We start from the raw sequence: 16,802 nt of genomic DNA on the forward strand, positions 1-16,802 counted from the left end.
CTTCTTTGCTGTGTGCCCTTGCCAGGCACCCTGCGCCCATGTAGTGCTTATTTCTTCCTCTAGCCTTTGCACAGTGAATGCCTTTTGTGTGCTTCTGGTGTTGCTTGTCCTCCAGGGAGCAGAGTGAACGTCTCTCCCACCTACCAGGCTCGCTCCTGGCTGGTCGGTGGTTGGACAAGGGGAGTGAACAAAGGCATGCTTGGCCCCAAGGGAGGTTGGGGGTAGGGCCTGGATCTGGAATGTTGTGTCCTCTCTGCTTCTATTCGGAAGGAGGACTGCTTCTCCCCGTGAGTTTTATGGGGGAGGAGTCAGGCGGAGGGGAGGCTGGTGGTGCTTGGCAGGGCTGAGCCACCAAAATTAAGTGTAGTTTGGCTGCGCCGTCCTTCCCTTGTCTGCTCAGCATCCAGCCCGGCAGAGGCTCTGAGAGAGAAGTATGGCAGGAGGAGCCAGGAAATTCTGATTGGGCCTGCCTCTGCCACCGTGTGACCCTGCATGACACTGGGCCTCCCAGGGTGAGCCTCACTTCCCTGCCCCAAGTGGGGCACTAACACCCACCCCACCCGCCTGCTTCCTGGGACTGATGTGAGGAGCAAACACAACACTCTCTGAGGAAACGCTGTGGGAAGCAAAAGCCCTTTGTGAGTCAGCGGTGAGAGTCGTCGCCCTGTCTTTCTCCACTATTTACTGGGGCCACCCCTCCACCCGAGTTCCCGTAATCATCTAGTGAGCTCATGCTGCCCCCTAGTGGCCAAAGTGCTCATCATTCATTTCTTTTAAATTAAATTTCTATTAAAATCATAAGAAAAAGTAATTATGAATATGCAGTAATGAACCCAGCCTGGATTATATCCATTTTTATATAAATTCAGACATAAAATACAATGTTAAATACCATTTTAATGGAGGAAGTGACCCACGAAGAAAACAGCACATAATGGAGCCCTAGGCCCCAGGAGGGAGGCATGTTTGAGCTCCCTGTTCCCCATCTTGCTACCCAGCCGCTGGCTGCTCCTCTGAGCCTGCAGAGAGGCCTGCCTGGGGCCTGATGGTGGCCTTTCCCCAAAAGGGGCCATATTTTCCCCCAGGATGCTGGCGATTGGATGGAGGAACAGGTGAGAAACCAAAGCACTTGGCTACTCTTCTTCAGCCTTTTAAACCTTTTAAATCCCCAAAGATTACAAAATGCCCTGATAACTAGCTGTCTTTCTCATTGTGGACAGTGGAACAGCACTAGTTGGCTTAGACAGAAATTCTGCATAATAACAATAACAAGTGACCAGTGACTGCTATGTTCCCTCTTTAAGAGAAGCCTCCCCACACATTTCTCACAGATTGCTCACCACAGCCCTGAAGTCCCAACTGCTTTTATTTTCAGGTGAGGAATTTGAGGTCTAAGGGTCACAGGCAGGTCAGAGGGGAACAACAGCTTGAACCCAGGTATTCTGGCTTCAAACCCCTCACCTTCTCACTACATTGAGTGCTTGGAATTGAATTCCCCCAGCCTTGCAGAATGAGAACTGTTTGCATGGTGGGGAGGAACACACTGAAGAAAAAAAAAAAAAATTAACAAGCCTTTTCCCTCCATACTGGTGGATGAAATAATCTGATCAGTAGTCATCCTCCAGTCATGATGAATAGTAGACTGAAAACTCGTGCCCTTTGACCTAGTTAATTACTTTCCTTTTCCTTTCTCATCTGACAAATTTCTTCACAGCATTCAACATTCCAGATATCCCTTTACTTCCCTTACAGGCCTTTTCCCCAGGCCTCTGAGGAACTTCCTTTTAGACTCAGCTTTTTGGCATTGGGACCAGGATGAGAGGTTGCTGGACTTCTGGAAATTTCACTCTGTGTCCCCCTCCAACTCCACGCCCTTTCTCTCTTCCTCCTCCTCCTGAGCGGGAAGGATGGGAAGCCTCTAGGGACTCACTGCAGAACTGAGAAGAATTTTGTCACCTGGTGCCAAATACCATCCTGCTTTGAGGAGGCCAGTGAGCACACACCAAATAGCTTGGAGGGTCTGACATTGGAGGGGCAGGTGGACAGCTTGTTACAGAGGCATGGGGGACCCAGGAAGGCAGTTGACAGCCCATCACAGGCACTGCTGGTTCCTGAGAAGGGCCTTATCTCTTCTGTGCCTGCCCCTGGCAGTTTTGCATATATCACTACAGTTAACCTTAGGAAAATCCTGTGAGGTAGGGAGCATTTTCCCTGTTTTATATATTAGTAAATCCCGGTTTTAGAGAGGTTCAGAGAAATTTGGCCAAGACCACAGAGCTAATTAGGAGAGCATCAATTCAGGGCATGATAGAAGCTCCAGAAAATGCTGCACCCTTGAGACTATAGTTTGCCTGAACCAAGATATCTCTGGATACTTTTCTGCTTTTGGGCTGAAGGGAGTCCCTTGTAGATGTTAGGTGAGTGCATGTGATTTTCCCATTGATTGGATTTATAAATTGAGTGATCAGATAACTTAGTTATCCATACATGGGCCTGCACCCAGCATTGGCCTTTGTTCCAGTTCCCTGTTCCCTTCCTCCCCTGCACACGGAGGCCACGCCATGACTCTGTCAATCCCTGTGGCCTCATTTGTCTGTCTGCCACAGATGTCTGGGCAGCTGTGGGGTAACTGACCAAGATAAGAATGGAGAGAACATGGGCTTTGGAGCAGGTGGGGTTGGGTTTAAATTGAAAACCTGCCATATTTTCAGGAAAAACTACCCAGATTCTAGGATGGGAATGGGGATGGGGAGTTTTAGAATCATGTGGTCTCAGCCTGCTTCTGAGCAGAAAAGAGACAGGTGCCAGGGTCAGCCCTCTTCAGAAAAGTCAGGACCTTCCTGCCCAGAGATGGAGGACAGGACCACTGCTGGTCACTGGTAACTCTTATGGGGCACAATTTCAGGAGCCCCAGGTAAAACTCAGGTGGCTCCTGTTCTCCAATTTCTCTCCTATACTCACTTTTAAGGCTCTGGCCATTGGCCAAATGTAACCATCCCTGGAAGGGGAACGGCACTTTACAATGCTAAAGAAAATGTGATGTGATGAGGGGAGAGCATTTGTATGGAGCCCACCAGAAGCCAGGCTTCACAAGTGACTGTGTGGCTTCTGTTTTCTTATCTTGAACATATAGTAGCTAATAATATATAATGATGACTAACACTTCTGTAGGACTGCTCTTAGCACTTTTCACATAAGTTAACCCATTAATGCTCACAGTAGCCTGATTCTTATTTTCCTGGTGACGTGGGCAGGTAGGTCAAATCATCTGCCCAAGGTCACATACAGAGTGCATAGCAAACCTGGACTTTTGAACTCAGGCAGTCAGGCAGCAGTGCCCCTACTCTTGGTTCTTATGGTAATAATGAGGCCTTCCTTTAAGGTATGAGGGCAAGATTAAGAGAGATCATGCATCTAAAGCTTCTGGCACAAAGCAAGGATTCAGTTAATGCTCTTTTACTTCCCTGGTATTTTAGATTTGAGAGGAGAGAGCCAGCCTACCTCTCAGCAGAGGTCTGTCTTGCACATATAATATGCTCAGGCAGTATCTGTGGGGCAGATGGAAGGGCAGATTTTGTTCAAGCATGGGGCCAGGACCCATGGGCAGAAAAAGCTGCTGGAAGGGCAGATTTTGATAAGGTCAGAGGTGGTGGCTGGGGTGGGGGTGGGGGTGCACTAGAAATAGAGGCCCATATGCAAGGCCAAGGTCAGGGGGCTAAAGCTGTGGCAAGTGAAGTGGTTTTCCTGGGGCTTCCCTGCCTGCTCGGGCATCACTATGCTGACTGGGGGGTTGATTCCCTGATGTGGGCTTCAGCTGCCACCTACCCCTTATATCATGGTGCTAGCCTCAGAGCTCACCTCAAGGCCTGGGAACCCCAGATGAAGACACTGCTAAACCTGTCAGGGCTGTCTTCACTTAGGTGTGTGTGTGAGTGAAACTAAACCCATGGGGCGCCTGGGTGGCTCAGTCGGTTAAGCATTCGACTTCAGCTCAGGTCACGATCTCGCGGTATGTGAGTTCGAGCCCCGCGTCGGGCTCTGTGCTGACTGCTCAGAGCCTGGAGCCTGTTTCAGATTCTGTGTCTCCCTCTCTCTCTGACCCTCCCCCGTTCATGCTCTGTCTCTCTCTGTCTCAAAAATAAATAAATGTTAAAAAAAAAAATTAAAAAAAAAAAGAAACTAAACCCAACACAGAGGACTAGGGGAGCCACAGGGGAGGGGGAGGAGGCGCTCCTAGCCCCACCCCTCTGTTGCTAAGAAAAATTTGAGGCTACTCACGAAGGGGGAGGTACAGAATGGTTGTGGGGGATGGGACGCTAGTGTGAGGAAATAGAGCTGTTCTGTTCCAGGCCTAAGATAGCCCAAGCCCACACCCAAGCAGTGGCTGTGCCACCCCTGCTCTGGCCTGAATTAACCACTGACAAATTGAGAGTTTCTTAGAACCCAGAAAGAGGTCTCTGTAGGGACAGACAGGGCCCAGCTGATGGAAGGTCTCCAAGACATCCTGGTACAGTTCAGCCAGACCCCAGCTTCACCAACATAGGCTGTCTGGGCAGTGGTTACTGAGGTGCATTCATTTCTGTTTATCAAGATTGCACTGGTCAAGGCCAGGTGTACCCGGGCCAAAACAAGCAGACCTTGACCGGGCAACATACCAATGCATTGGTTTCACCATGTTCTCAATGAATGTCCCTCAGCTCAGTTGATACATCATGATCGAGATGGTTCAGGATGACTAAAATGAACTGCCACTCCCTGCACCAGCTTTACCTATTTCTGTTCGTAGGCATAGCCTGCACATCCAATGCAAAGAAAAATGAGGTCGTTTTTTCCCTACAAAGTGGAGACACTAAACCTCAATTGCTTGGATGTTTTGGGAGTGGTTATTTCAAAACCCTACCCACTGCCTCAGTTTGCCAGTCACAACCCCAGACACCAGAAGAGATTAATCCACTGTTCTTGTTCTGTTTTGTTCCACGTGACCAGCTGAACTGGGCTTTTCTTGTTCAAGATTTGCAAAGGAGAGTCAAGATCCGGCTTCAATCACTGGCATTTCAGAAGGGTTCTTGAAATAACAGGATGGTTTCTTTGCAGTGTGAACATTTTCATCATCAGTGAATATTTATCAAGTGCCTACATTGAGGTTGCTTGCCAGTTCTGAACCCAGATAAGAGGGAAGGTTCTTTGTTTCTGTTGCAGAGAAGGGCTTAGTCAGTAAACTGCATTTCTTTTAACTTCTGAAGGCCTTCCTTTTCCTGGAGAGAAAAAAAAAAGTCATTTTGCTTTTGCAAATGAAAGAGTAGAGCTTTTGCTAATGCATAGTATTTTCTTCAGTTATCATTTGTTTTCCTGACAGTGTTTGTTTTCTGAAACCCTCAAATTACCTGATTTCTTTGCATTAAAAATATTTAGTCAAACATTGTTTGATTTCATGACTGCAGCAGCTTGCACATTCAACAGATAGTTTCATTTTTTTCCAACCCATTCTCTCCCTTTTCATCCACTCCACCCAAGAACAAATCATTCAAATACTGCATGGTTGGGATGAGTCCTGGGGAAGGAATCCATCACTGACTAGGTCCTCTAGCACTCGTGGTCTTGCGCTGACCCCTTGTGGGGAGAGCATGGACTGTCTCCTGTGCTCACCATCTCAGGGGCTGCTGGCTGGTCTTAAGGACAGAACAGCTAGTGAGGTCCCGAATGGCACCAAGGTCCTTGGGCACTAATTGCCATGGTATGTACTCTCCACGGTGAAAAGGGCTCTGGCCTGTGGGCTTGGCTTTGCCTTTTGTTGGAGACACAGTGAACCAGATTGCCTCAACAGAGAAAGTCGTTCTCTGGGAATTGGATGCCTGGAAAGGTGCATGAACTGTTTTGGCTTTAGCAGAAACTTTTAGCCAGAGCAAGAGTTCCTTTGGCCAGGTTTTAATCACCTCACTTTCTCAGAGCCTTGTCCATTGCCTGATGCTTGGTAAAATCTCCATAAATACTTGTGAAGTAACTTCAATAAGTCTCTGTCATCAGCAGTCATTTACTGAGCACTTACTGTTTTGGGTCCTTGGTTAAGACTAGGGATATGAAAAGGTATAAAGGGCAGCCCCAGACTTGACTGAAGTCTAGCTGGAGAATTAGGCCAGACACGAGAGATGACACTTGCCAGCAAGAGTGATGTGTTTTCATTGCTCAAGGGATAACACAGGCAGTTAGAGGCACTGGTGTTTGAGAAAAAGGACAGAACCACCGAGGACACATCAGGGTCAGCTATTCTGATTGGTGGGAATTGGGCTGTACCTTTAAGGAAGTGGTAATAATAAAATCTACCAAGTACTTCCTACCCTCTGCCAATATCCTTTACATTCATCACTAATTCTCTCAACATTTGTGCCAGGAGAGTACTCACAGATGAGGAAACTCAGGCTCACGGAGTTAAGCAGTTCTGCCAAAGGCGACACAGCACTGAGCAGGGGCACAGGGTTTCTAGTGCAGGTCAGTCTAACACTAGAACCCCTGCCCTCTTTCACCACCCCCTGCCAAGGAAAGAAGGTCTGAAACCTTATCAGGTACCTTGAGGGATTAATTTGAAGCAGCTTCCAAAGCAAGCTGCTACTTTTCTAGGAAGCAAGGGCCAAGCAGGGAAAAGCTGGTGACCTCAGATTGTCTGATCACCTGGACAGGGTGTTGGTGGAGCTGCTGGGTTACTGGGGTTGATCCCAGGACCTGGCCAGCCTGTAACCACGGAGGTCAAACTGGGCTCAGATATGTCTCCACTGGACTAATTCCCAGTGGCACACAGCTGATAAGCATCCACTGCTAACCTCCAAAAGACCTCTGATGATTTTAAATCTCATTATGTGGATGTTTTATAAAGAAGCCAGCGATTCCAGGTTTGGAAAGATATAGAAAGATCTAATTAAAATGGGACTCCAATAAAGCCATGCAGGTTGATACACAGTATAGTGGTTAAGTATATGGACTCTGGAACAAACTATTTGGGTTAGAATTCTGGTTCAACCACTTACTAGCTGTGTGAAATCACCTCTTCATGGGTTCCCCCCAACACACACTGTATGGTTTTTGAAACATAGGAAGTGAGTTAATATTTGTGAAACAGATAGTCATCTGGAACATAGTGCTTATATGACTAGATGTCACTGTCGTTATTTTTCTTCCAGCAGAACTTAGCAAAGGCGTGTACCCTTTGAGATGTTATCACAGATTCAAGTCTGGATTAAGGACTTAAATGAGGCTTAAGTGGACATGTCTAATGACACTAGTGTTCTTTTAGAAACAGACAAATCCTTATTGTGTTCAGAGCAAGACTTGCTGGTCAGCTGATAAGAGATTTAGAGAGATCTTCTATCACATCTAGCCGAAAGTGACCTCTAATGGGCAGCAGTACTTATTACGAACTCGTGCTGCAAACTGAAAGGCTCTTTTAAGGAGAAAACAGATTGTTGGAGAATGGGAACTGATCGTGGTTGGGGGAAGATTGTCATGAACCACAAGGAAACTGCATCCCTGAGAAGCCCTATACATTGGCAGTGTGGTTACCTTGGCATTTATTTTTTTAATGTTTGTTTTTGAGAGAGAGAGAGACAGAGCATGAGCGGGGGAGGGGCAGAAAGAGAAGGAGACATAGAATCCAAAGCAGCTTCCAGGCTCTGAGCTGTCAGCACAGAGCTTGCTGTGGGGCTTGAAATTCAAGCCTTCACGAACTGCCAGATCATGACCTGAGCTGAAGTTGGATGCTTAATCAACTGTGTCACCCAGGCACCCCTAGTTACCTTGACGTTTATTATTTTTAAAATATTTTTCTTAATGTTTATTTTAAGCAGGGGAGGGCAGAGATAGGGAGAGCCACAGAATCTGAAGCAGGCTCCAGGCTCTGAGCTGTCAGCACAGAGCCCAAAGGAGAGCTCAAACCCACCAACCGTGAGATCATGACCTGAGCTGAAATTGGTCACTCAACTGACTGAGCCACCTGGCCCCGTCCTTGTTACCTTGACCTTTAAAAGTCACTCTATCCCTTCTAAAGCCAGTGCTGATGAAAAAGCCCAAGGACGTCTCATTATACACTCCTAGAAAATGTATAAATGGTGTGAATCTTTTGGAAAGTCACACCTGTGAAGAAAAGTCTTAAAAATATTAATCTCAGGGTGCTGGGGTGGACAGTCAGTTGAGTGTCCGACTTTGGCTAAAGTGAGGATCTCACAGTTCGTTTAGTTCAAGCCCCGCATTGGGCTCCTTGTTGTCAGCTCAGAGCCTGGAGCCTGCTCCGGATTCTGTTTCCTTCTATCTCTGCCCCTCACCTGCTTGTGTGCACATGCGCACGTGCTCTCTGCCTCTATCTCAAAAATAATTAACCATTTAAAAAAATATTTATCTCAAAGGACACGGGAGCTATCTTAAAGCATTTCTCGTTGGCCATATCTGGGATAACTATAACAAATTAGTGATAGTAATGGATTATAACCCACAAAATGAGTCCATACTGATATACATAAACAAAGGATAAACGAAGAAGGGAAAGCTCTTCCTTACAGTGGGATTCCAACTAATAAATGGAAGAAGGAATGCTGGAATTAGGAAATCATTTTCAATAATTATTTTCAGGCTAAAAGCAATGGGTACTAAAATTAGTAGGCAGAATTATGATGAAAAACAGTATGTGATCTTGAAGTATTTCCCACATTAGATACTTATTTTTTTTAATGTTTTTTATTTATTTCTGAGAGAGAGACACAGTGTGAGTGGGGGAAGCTCAGAGAGGGAGACACAGAATCCGAGGAAGGCTCCGGGCTCTGAGCTGTCAGCACAGAGCCCAATGCAGGGCTCGAACCCACCAACTATGAGATTATGGCCTGAGCCGAACCCACTGAGCCACCCAAGCTGTCCCCACATAAGATATTCATTACAAAGGGGAAACTAGTCTGAGAACACTGGCAGACACTGCCTTAACCAGAAATCAAAAGTAATTCCGTTAGTGATGGAACCAGTCAACATGTGCCTCCTAATCTGATGCACTGAGAAAGACACAACTCACTTCTATCATATTCCTACCCAAAGCACAAAACCTGAGTCTAGTCATGAGGAAACATGGGACGAACCTCAGTTAAGGGACATTTGCAAAACCACTGGTTTACACTGGGAGGAAGGAGGAAAATAACCCCCTAGTGATGGGTTAGAATTGGAGGTTTCATGTGAAACCTCCATGTAGAAGCAGTAACACCGCGATAGCAACACGCATACCTTATGCCAGAACTTGGTCCCTTACTAACGGGAACCTGTACTTCTTAGAGGAATGGCTTGTTCCAGGGTTGAAGCAGAGAAAGTACAAGGTGAGCCTGGATTATCTTGTTTTAAAAGAAAATAACATATAATGCCCAAAAGTAATGAGGACGTTATTGAAAGGTCAAGGGAGCTAGCTTACAGGAGTTTCCACTGGCCTAATTTGGGGTAATGTCAGCATCACAATGAATAATGAGAGGAATAATGAGAAGAATGCCAACCAGTAAATGCTTAAACAGGCTAGAAATAGAAGAATCACATTTTCCAACTACTAGTAACAAAACAAAACAAAACAAAACAAAACAAAACAAAACAAAACTTGATTTAGGCAAGACCATAAATGGATGCTAAAGCCATTGGTAAAAACTGTCAAGGAACAGGAAATTCAGTCTTCATGTATAACCCCGTAGAGTACAGATTGAAAGTACCTTCCCAGTGATGGAATCTGGTGAACACCACCTTAGTCACATGATCAAAGTTACTATCAATGATAATAGGACAAATTGACATGCACCTGCTTGGTGTTACACTGAGAACATAATATTATCTTTGTAGTGTGCCTACCAAAAATGTTTAACATGGATCTGACCACAGGGACTTTTCTAGATTAATGAAGCCTGAGAGATATTAAACTAAATACTATATATAATCTTTGGATCCTGCATCAACCAACCAATACCCAGTTATACACATTTTTAAAACAATCTGGAAAATTCTAACATAAACTGTGTATTACATAACTATATCGGTGCTAAATTTCCTGAGTGTGATGACAGTTAAATTGTGGCAATGTGGGCAAATGTCCTTGATCGTTTGTGCTATATGCTAAAATATTTAAAGGTGAAGTGACTTAAATGGTTCAGAAAACAAAAATATGTGTGTATATATATACACACATACATATATGCCTAGAGAGATGACACAAGTGTAGCAAAATACAACTATTAGTGAGTCTCAGGTAACAAATAGAAAGGTACTGGCTGTACTGCTCATAATTATTCTTAGAGGCTTGAAATTTATCAAACTATAATGGAAAAAATAAAACAAATCTCCCCCAAACAAAAAAATGTCACAGTCATGAAAGACTGAGAAACTATTTCAGATGAAACGAAACTATAGGGAATGTGTGATTCTAGATTAGATCCTGGACCAGAAAAGGCCATTAGTAGGAAAATTGGCAATATTTGAATAGGTCAGTATAGTTTTTGTAATTTCCTAACTTTGATAATTATACTACAGATATGTAAGATAAATGTCCTGATTTTTAGGGGGTATACATTGAAATACAGGTAAACGGACATCATCACTGCAGCTTACTCTCAAACATATCAGAAAATCCAGTACATACACACGTAGAGGGAGAGAGAGTGATAAAGCAAGGGAGGTAAAATGTTAACATTTGGGGAATCTGGGTGAGGGATATACAGGAATTCTTCTGAAATTATTTCACAATGAAAGTTAAAAAGTGTTCACTTCAGGGGCGCCTGAGTGGCTCAGTTGGTTGAGCGTCCAACTTTTGATTTCAGTTCAGGTCATGATTTCATGGTTCATGAGATCGAGCCCCAAGTCAGGCTCTGTGCTGATAGCATGGAGCCTGCTTGGGATTCTCTCTCTGCCCCTCCCCTGCTTGTGTGTGTTCTCTCTCTCTCAAATAAATAAAAAAATATTCACTTCAGTGTCTTTCAACTTGTTTTTCTTATGTCATTGTAGTGGGTTTAATAGTCCTCCCCACCCTCCCTCAAATTCATGTCCATCTAGAACCTTACAGTGTGACTTTATTTGTGAATAGTGTCTTTGCAGATGTAATTAGTTTAGATGTGGTCACACCTAAATCCAGTGACCGGTGTCTTTATAAGGCGGACATACACAGAGAGAAAAAGTCCACGTGAAGATGGAGGCAGAGAATGCAGTGACACAGCTACAAGCCAACGAATGCCACGAATGGCTGGGAGCCACAAGAAGCTAGGGAGAATCCAAGGATTCTTCCCTAGAACCTTCAAAGGGAGCACAGCCCTGCCAACACCTTGATATCTAGCCTCCAGAATTGTGAGAATAAATTTAAGTCAGCAAGTATGTGGTAATATTGGTTATAGCGATCCTAGGAAATTAATAGTCACCTGCTTAACACAGTGGCTCTCTGGTGGCATCCACAAGCCTCTGATGATACTGATATAATGAGAGTAGCATCTGTTGAACATTCACTACAAGCCTTCTGTGCTAAATGCATTATATATATATATATACACACACACACACATATATATATACACACACACATTATTTATTTTAATCCTCATAACATCTGAATACAGCAGACTCAATAACTAACTCTTCAAATGGGAAATGGAAGTTTGGAGATGTTGAGTAGTGTGTGCAAAATTAGATAGATAAAAAGTGGAGGAGCTAAACACTGACCCCCAGCAGTGTGACTCCGTAAGTATGCTGCTCCCCGTGCAAGCTTCTCTGGCTGGAGCAGCAAGCCTGGTGTCGCCCCAGGACACGCTCCAGCGAACACCTCACACACTGCCTCCATGTTACATTGCCTTTCCGTCTTGGCCCTTCAGGCCCTTCCTGTTCTAGGCCAGCCCACGTTCCCTATTCTCGATGAAAACTTTCCAAGGCCCTCTGGGCCACAGTGGTCCCTTTTCCTTTTTTAAACTCAGCACTTACTGTACTGCAGGCTTGGCCCTAAACTGTACTGGAGATTACTTTGGAAGTGATTTGGCTTTTAAAAACATTGCCTCCCAACTGGAAAGCAAGCACCCTGCAAGCAGCTATTCTGTGAAGATATTGGCTACATATGTAGCCATCAAGACTTTCTCTACCTTTATTTCTCTAAGTAGAAACCTATCATGGTAGCCCTCATCAGGTTAAATGTAATTACAGCAGACACTTAACATTTGCAATTTCACTATTTTCACTATTAAAAGTTCATTTGCTGACTCTTAACTTCCCTCATGTGTAAAATATAGTCTGCTAGGACTAACCAGTTTCAATGTGACATCATTGTACATTGTTAGTCAATGTTGCAGTAATAGTTAAATTAATAAAACTTGGTTTGAAAAGGGCCAAGAAAATAATACATTTTGAGCAGAAAATTAGTTTTGTAATTTAGGGTGGAATATTTAACCTCATGGTGGCTTAGACTTATGCTGTACCTCATACTCTGTATGAATATCTGATGTGTTATATACTCTGTGTAAAAACAGGAAGAGTCCATGTGTGAATTTTTTTCACAAGTGCTTCAGCTATGCTCCTCAAATGAGGAATTCCAGTTTGGAAAGGTTAACCATGGTTATCATTGGTTGACCAGTAAAGAGATGCCGGGCACGGTAAATAATCTGATTTTCAATTGACATAGTATCCTATACATACTATGCCACATTCACAGATGTGGGATTTATATAGGTCTTGGATTATTCTCTGAGATGTTAGGGGTCTACTGCAAAGACCAGGCAGGTATATCAGGGAGCAAAAAGAGCAGGATTCAAGAAAAATACCATGGTCAGCACACTGATAAATGCAAAACAAGACCTGCCTTCATTGTTGTGCATAGGGAATGGAAGGAACTGGAATGCACTAGAATGTGCACACCCCAACCAGAGGGCTACTTGGTGCCAGTCAGTTGCTGCCAGGGATTGTAGATCTCATGTATTTTAACTTTTTTAAAAGAAGCTGGAAGTTTAGGATTTTATGTGAATATTTCCAATAAAAACTGTACCAGTTAGTTCATTTAAAACTAACATTGCACAAACCAGATACATGTGCAAGCTAGGATTTGGCCATGACCTACCAGTTTGCTACCCCAGGCCATTGTTTATAGGTCTCTGTCCCCTTTCAACTGTGAGCTCCAGGAACCTAGAACCTTGTGAAAAGAATACATACATTCACAGAGGGGCAACTGGATAAAGAACACATGCTCATGCTTGAAAGATGAAAGCTTAAAATGTCAGAGAATTAGCATCAATTGAAATTCATTCATTTCTCAGTATTTGTTGCATGCCCTGTTATGGGTCAGGCACTGTTGTAGGATTAGATGAGGAATATACAATAATGAATAAACCACACTCTTCTGCTTTCTTGAAGCTTATATTCTTATGAGTAAAAGTGATAAAATCAGGTAATTTCAGATAGTGGTTATTATGAAAAAAAATAGTGCTAAGGAATAGAACATGATGAATAGAACATGTCCGGGGAGCTTATTTTAGGGTGTGAATGCACCCCCTGTGGAGAGAATGGCACCTGAATGATGAAGCCTATCAAATAAGATTTGGGAGAGCCTCCGAAGCAAGAAAGGACAGCAAGGGCAAAAGACTCAGGAATAGATATGTGCACATTTGAGGAAGAGAAAGGTTGGTTGAGGGAAGAGGCTGGCAAGGACTGGATTACATACAGCCAGAGTCAGGGGTTTGTATTTTATTCAGAGTGAAATGTGAAACCATTGGAAGCTTTATGTATTAGAAGAACATGTGATTAACGTTTGAAATAGATCATTAGCTACTGTTTGAGAGATTGTAGCAAAGGCATACATAGAAACACTACAACCACATGTGGTTGAGGTGATGGCTGATGTAGGGGAAAGGAATTGGATGGCATATAAAAGCAGACAGGATAGCAATTTGCTGTTCCTGAACTTGGGTTAGAATTAAACTAAGCAGAGGCAGCAAAACCAGAGAACACTTGGAATCAAAGGGCCCAGTGTTTTCATGAAAATCTTGTTCAGAATCAGATCTCATTTCATGAAGTATTCTGAAACAACTGTATTTTGAACCGTGTTCATAGGAAATGTAGAATTCAAACTCTTCTAAATATTTGGATGCTAATACTAATTTTGAATTGCAGAGCTAAAAATAGAACTCGCTTAACACACGTTAACAAAATGCTGTGAGGTAAGGGCAAGGGCCAAATAACTTGCCAAATCCCCTTGGTAGAGGAATATCTTGAATTCAGACATGACCTACAAGTCCATGTTTCTTTCATTCGAGAAACGGACAATGGCTACAAAGTCAGCCACACAGAGCTACTCTAGGGAACATGAGGGGATCAGGGCCCATACAATGAATACTGCTCCCCTTCCAGTTTTCCCCGTGGGGGAAGGGAGTTTTCCTTATCAAACCCCATGAACACTCTCTAGTTAAACTAGGCTCCCAGTATGCCTGTGATTTTAACATGAATCTTGGAAAACTCTGGTCTTTAAGAAAAAAGAACTTCACAGTTATCTGTTACAGCCCATGTTAAGAAATGGCTCTTAGTACCGTTGAATATTATGAAATTATCTTGTTTTTGGAAACTTTCATGAGCTACCTTTAAGTTTTTAAATATGGCTTTGGATGCAGGTTATGGGCATTAATAATGCCGTTAATAACTGATGGTAACACTGACAATATTTAAAACTATAAAGCAAAGTTAGAACGGCAGTTAAAAGGTAATCTTTTTGATGATCACTATTTCAGAATGGAAAGGTGATGAAGAATTTCACTGGTCTTCCTTTAGGATTAAGATACAGTCATAAAGGACAAACATTAACATTCCATAACATGAAAGGACTTGTATTAAGAATCAGCATCATTAGGAAAAAGTTAACAACTTGTCTGCATTAAGACTTAGGGCTGTAGTGGGAAAAACAAGATAATGAGAGAACGTATACACAGGAAATACAAAAAGCTGTCAAAGGTACAAGCACTAATGGATTAAGAATTGGCAACTGAAAGAAATACCTAGTGGATGAGGCAGCAGTCTAGTAACGGTTTAGAATAGCACATAATCTGGGTCCCCAGACTTCCAAATTTCACACTATGTAAAAAAAAAAAAAAAAAGTTATCAAATCTGAATCTGGCCAAGTGTTGAAATCTACAAGGTTTACAGTACAGGAGACAGAAAAATACATCCAGTGATTTCAGAGGGTTACAATGAGCAAACCCAGAATATGAAAATTTCCTTAAGACAAATGACCCAATTTTTTTAAATTGCAAGGGGAAAAGGATGGGAGTCTGTGATTAAAACATAAAATAGATGAACCTTGCATGAATATCCCAGTTATAAAAACAAATCCTTAGAGATAGTAAGGAAAATCTGGATACTGACTGGGTAAACAAAGGCATTGTTAATTTTTTAAGTATATAAAAAGTATTTTGGTGGTGTTCAAGTCCTTACCTTTTTTAGTCTGAAATGGTTGAGGATGAAATCAGTTGTCTGGTATTTTCTTACAAATAATAAGGGTGGGAAATAGAATGGTGAATTGGTAGGTATGAACAAGATAGGCTGGCCATGAATTGATCATTATTTCTGGAGCTGAGAGATAGGTATTTTACTACATCTATTTGAATTTTCCCTTAATAAAAGTTCAAAAATTGGTACATTAAAAAAAAAAGTTTTTAAATTCAGGCAGAGCAGCATAAAGTGGTCAACTTCTTGACAGAAACCCAGAAAACTGTCTTAGTAGTAGCACAAAGCAAAAATTAGGATGCATGGAAACAGACACCCTCACAAAGCCACCTCTAACATACAGCCCTCAGCCCACATGCAGGTGTTCTCTGCATCTTCCATCTTCACAAACCTCACCCGTGGTGGTCTTTCCAAACAAGGGTAAGGTAGGTAAAAATTTAAAAACTTGTAAAAATTCAAGATTAATTTTTTAAACAGGGCCTTTACGGACTTTTGTCTCTGCCTTTCTTCAGTGCATGTCTTGTAAAGAAAATAAATGGGTTTCCTGTTTGGATGTAGTTTAGGCTTGTAAGTTGTTTAGCTCAGCAGTATGTATTACAAAATCAAATATAGAAAGAACGCTCATTAGTTCTTACAAATATATCTGATTTAAGTAGCACACCCAACATTTTAAAATCCAAATGAGTCTTCTCTTTTGCAGTGTAGTTGCCTTGTTTGGCTTTCTACTTTTTTCAGCCCTGTTGCTCACCAGTGGTGAATGTTTGTCTTTGGAATCATCTTGAGAAGCTGTTTTTTTTTTTTTTAAAACATCCTTAGTGGCAGTAAATCTTCATATCTTTGTGGGTATATTTGATTTTTTGAAACAAAAAAAATTATTTAGACCCAGGTCTAGTGGCCACGTAATCAAGTGTTAAAAAAATTAATGGAAAACTTAATATAACTATAAAATAATGAAATCCTATATGGCCTTCTAAATTCACTTCCAAATTATTGGTAAAATAACTGTCAATATGCATATTAAAAATGTATTCATTTGGATATAGGACTTCTGACTTTTTCAACAAAACTTGATTTACTTTATGGTCAGATTTTACTTCTTTCAGCTAGCCAAGTCCGGGGGGCCTCATTTTATTATTCAATCCTCCTAGCCTAGATAAAATCTTCACTGTCTAAATTAAAGAAAACCTTTAATGTTTAACAGTTGGGTCTGATATACCATTATGTTAAAAGTTTTGACTTTGTTCTAGAGGACAGCTCACTTAAATGGTACCAGAAGCTTAAAGCAAATTTTAAGTACTATATATGTGCAAATAGGTTTCAACTTGAAGACTGGTTTAATGCTACAATAT

Source organism: Puma concolor, chromosome C2 (assembly GCF_028749965.1).
Source record: "Puma concolor isolate L17-30 chromosome C2, mPumCon1.1.hap2, whole genome shotgun sequence".
NCBI classification, from domain to species: domain Eukaryota; kingdom Metazoa; phylum Chordata; class Mammalia; order Carnivora; family Felidae; genus Puma; species Puma concolor.